This window comes from Zingiber officinale, chromosome 1B (assembly GCF_018446385.1).
Source record: "Zingiber officinale cultivar Zhangliang chromosome 1B, Zo_v1.1, whole genome shotgun sequence".
In the NCBI taxonomy this organism is placed as follows: Eukaryota; Viridiplantae; Streptophyta; class Magnoliopsida; order Zingiberales; family Zingiberaceae; genus Zingiber; species Zingiber officinale.
Genome location: NC_055986.1, coordinates 60965639 through 60970131, shown reverse-complemented (window position 1 = coordinate 60970131; position 4493 = coordinate 60965639). Strand labels below are relative to the sequence as shown.

Below are 4493 nucleotides of genomic sequence, written 5' to 3'. Positions count from 1 at the left end.
CATTCCTCTGGTGACGAATGGTGTAGCTTTGTTGTTTTAAAGTTTTTCCTCTTCAGTTGCTCTATTTAAGTTTGAAACAGAAAGTTAAGCATCTTGAATGCAGTAACAAAACTTCAACCTTTTTTTTACCCCTTTTTTTTACCCCTATCAACCTGTTCTAATTCTAGTACTTGTTGCTTTGTTTATCTCATCAGAATTGGAAGCTTGATGTTTCATGGTGATATTTGCCCAAGTGAATGACATGAATTCAAAGGTTATCTTGTGGGTTTGTCTGGTGGTGATTTTTGTTTTGCCACATTGCTACTCATTCACTGATGAACGGGATGGTATGCTAAGTTTTGTTTTCCTTCTCAAAATTGTCTTTGTTTTTTAAAATGACTATAGACTCTATTTGTCAGTATTTTGCAATCAATTAGTTTATAAGAATCTTTGAATTTTTGAACCGTATGTAATGAAGCATTGTTTTAAGAACTAGGAGAAGTTGCTTTTATATAAATGGAGGCACCAGTGGCGGGCATCTCCGGCATCCGAGAATTTTATTTCAAGAATTTTAATATAGAAAAAGTGAGACAGGAAATGCAAGAAAAGGGCCTGCGAAAGATCCCTGTAAGAAGTTGGATTATTCATCAGAATGATAGGTGTCAAGTGGAATCATAGTAATGTCTGTGTGTATAGAACTGAGAATTGGCCATGCCTTTTAACACCATTGTAGGTGTCAAGTGGCAGCAAATGAACCAAAGAATAAGTAACATTACATCCAAAAGGCCACGAACTTCTTGAACCATACCTGTACTTTTATTCATTTACCATAAAATAAGCTCTAGTGCATAGTTAGCTCAAGTATGTTTCTTCACAACAGCCAGAAGTGAACCTTATTCCTTTTGTTAATCTCATTTACCCATTAGGAAAAGTTACCCATTGAACAACCACAAGGAATACTCTTGCAACATCTTGCAAAAGTTACAACAAAACACCAATCAAAATGGTCAAACCTCTATCTCGAAGTACTTATCTGCCTATATGCAATAGAGAGCTGTACAACTTCTGTAGGCTCTATTCCTGTAAAAGTCGGAGAATTAGTGATACATGAGGCAAATATGGGGGAGAAATTAATTACTAGTAAAAGAGTAACTAGCAGAAACTAGTAAAGTCATGTTTCTACTTTGACGCATTATTGGATCTTGTTGAATTCTATATGTTCTCAATGTATCTGTCTCACAGCAGTAAAAATATATAAACTGGTGCAACACACTCAAGTTTGTTCATGTCTTTTCAGAACCCAAAACCCAATTTTGGATTGCTTCATCTGATATATAAGACCAGGAAAAAAAAACTCTGGTTCTTACTAGGAAAAGAGAATATGCTCAAATCTTAGATGTGTGAAAGAAATGAATTTGGGATTGATAAAGTTTGGCATCAAAGTGATGGAACTAACTTGGCACTTTGTCCTCTTCAGGAACCAAATGCACGAGAGCATGCATGGCTTTTAGTGGCTCTTCTACATCACCACTGAAAGCCACAGCCACTAAGTGACCCATTTAGAAGAGCCAAATGGTGACGGCCCCTTTTTGTCATGGATTGAGACAATGGTAGATGGTAAGCATAGGGCACTCGACATGGCAAAAAGGAGGCATATTTGTGCAATGAACCAACCCTTCGAGCATATTCTGCTGAAGCAAATTACAAGCTGAAAGCTACATCTATCTTCCATTCAATGATATACATCATCAATTAGCTTGGAAGAAGATAACTATCAAGAGGTTGATTGAAGTCGCTAACTTGCAGGGAAGTGATGATAGAACTTATTCTTCTAAGCTTCTTGAGGACAAGGTAACCCTCTCTTTAAACTACCTTTTCTAATTTCTTTTCCTGGTTGGTAAGGAAATTTTCATTTATCTATAATAAAAAAAATGAAGTTGCTTAGGGTGGATGATTAGCATAACTCCTAGTATTGGAATGGATACTTTCTTCTACAAATACCCACTGGCTTTTTTAGCTCTGTAATTAAATTTCCCAAGCAGCACAAAAGGATAATTAATGGGCAATATAAAGCATCTATTCAGCTGTGGAGATTATTGTATTAGTGAAAAATAAAATAAAATGTATTAGTTTTCTTTTTTTTTTACGAATTAATTGACAGAGAGCAGTATTTGGAGTTTGTTAATTGTTAATAGTTTGGAAGTTGACAGCCTCAATAATTGCAGACCTCTACAAGATTCCAAGCTTAATAAATCTCCATTTAATCCCTGTCAAATCACACACCGATACAATAACTTTGCCTGGACCTGAACTGAAGATATTATACAAGATCTGATGCCTCTAACTGAGACGTCATCCAACTTGGGTTATGTTTGTTCAAGTGTTACAATTTCAACTTGGGTTCTTCATGGTCTGATGAGCCTACCAAGGGGGAGCTTGAGTACTGCAGCCTAACATGTTATTATGCCAAAACACCATCACCTCTACATGTAAGCTTTTATGTTGTGATTTTATTTGCCGATATGAATGGGGTACTTGAAGAGTATATGATTTATCAAATCTGTTATTGTGATTATAGCAACTACATTTCTCCAAATTTCAGCTATCAACCTTGTTTTACGTCTTCTACAGGTATTCTATTATTCCCTTTTATTTTTGGTGTTTGCTCACATACCTTGCTTCACAAAAATCCAGAATGTTGGAAAAGGTTGACTTAGAAGAATTAGCAAGTGAGAAAGAGGAGTCCAATTAAATTCTACAAGTTGAAGATTGTGATGGGGCTTGAGTTGACAATAATTACTTGCAATCCTACATAGCATGAACCACCATCGCAAGTTTCTAATCTTTTGACTATTGTTCATTAGTTGTAAATGAAGTTTATTTGTTTATTTGTATTGGGATAAATTTTATTTGAATATTAGACATGTTTCTTCTTTTGTGATTGTAATTCTTGTATAAGTAACATTTTGAATGACATTGATATGAGAAATATTCTTTCTTTTGTGATTATGATTCTTTATTATATATTTATATTGAAATATGATATATTGGTATTAAAAGATAATAATTTAAAAGACAACGATTTAAAACCGTTGTTGTTGTCTATCACCCTCAAAGACAACAGTTAAAAACCGTTGTCGTAGCCCCAAAAATGCTTGTAAACTGACAATGTTAATAAAAATACTCTAAACAACAACGGTTTTAAACCGTTGTCTTTTCATTCAAAGACAACGGTTTAAAACTGTTGCAAAACTATTGTCTTTTCATTCAAAGACAACGATTTAAAATCGTTGTCGTAGCCCCCACTTTTAACAACACTGCCAATTACAACGGTTTTAAAGGGCCTACAACAACGAATTTTAACCGTTGTCTTTTAATGTTTTTGTTGTAGTGCTAGTTTAAAAAGAGATAAAGATTTAACTTGATAAATGATCCTGGTGAAGTTTTGGATGATAGTAGGTTAGGAAAACTCCGTCTATGCATGTCTAGGAAGATATGACTTCAACTTAGTGCATTTGGCTTAGGGGAACTATCTGAAGCTACCCCTTATGAATCCTAACTGGTTAGACCAAAGTTTGTATTAAGTTTAGTGGATAAGACTATTTGAAAAATTTTGAAGGCATGATTACTTTAATGATGTCTAGGTGACTCACCATAACATAGAAATTTATCCAAAGAATGCATGTTTGTTGAACCCAAAGCTAAACTTGAATCTAACACAAAGTTAAACCAAACCTTGAATTTTAATCTAGCTCATCTCATAAAATCATAGGATTCCCTAATTGAAAATATAGATCGGGAGAGATGACTAAAGATCAAATTAAAATAAATTTAAAAATAAATTAAATTAAAAAATCAAAATAAATTAAATTAAATTAAATCAAATTAAATTAAATATAAAAAATTAAAGTAAAATAAATCAAAATAAAATAAAATAAATTTAATTAAATTAAAAATTTAATTAAATTAAAAATTTAATTAAAAAAATAAAATAATTATAATTAAAATTTAAAAATCCAAACTCAAAATTCAAACTCTAAATTCAAATTCAAATCAAAATTAAATAAGATTAACCACCTAAATTATTTTCTAACTTAACTAATTATTAACTTAAATTAATTTGAAACTTAAACTTGTTTCTTAAATTAATTTCTTAACCTAAATAAATTAAATTAAATTAGATTTAATTACATAAAAAATTTAATTAAAATAAAATAATTCTAATTAAAATTTAAAAAATCCAAACTCAAAATTCAAACTCTAAATTCAAATTCAATCAAAATTAAATAAGATTAACCACCTAAATTATTTTCTAACTTAACTAATTATTAACTTAAATTAATTTGAAACTTAAACTTGTATCTTAAATTAATTTCTTAACCTAAATTAATTTTTAACTCAAATTAATTCTTGAATAACTTAATCAATTTTTGACTTAAATCAGTCTAGCTAATAATGACTCCCACTTTGTGTAGGAAATCAAGTGGATATTAGATAGTAGTTGTTATAGACAC

General features: G+C 31.2%; 1 long non-coding RNA gene across 1 annotated transcript; it reads left to right on the top strand.

Annotated features, from left to right (window-relative positions):
- Positions 1–1560: 1560 nt before the first annotated feature.
- On the top strand, positions 1561–2909 carry LOC121969079. The gene is made up of 3 exons (XR_006108501.1): positions 1561–1830; positions 2205–2468; positions 2611–2909. It is a non-coding gene; the product is annotated as an uncharacterized LOC121969079 (long non-coding RNA).
- The last annotated feature ends 1584 nt before the right edge of the window (positions 2910–4493 follow it).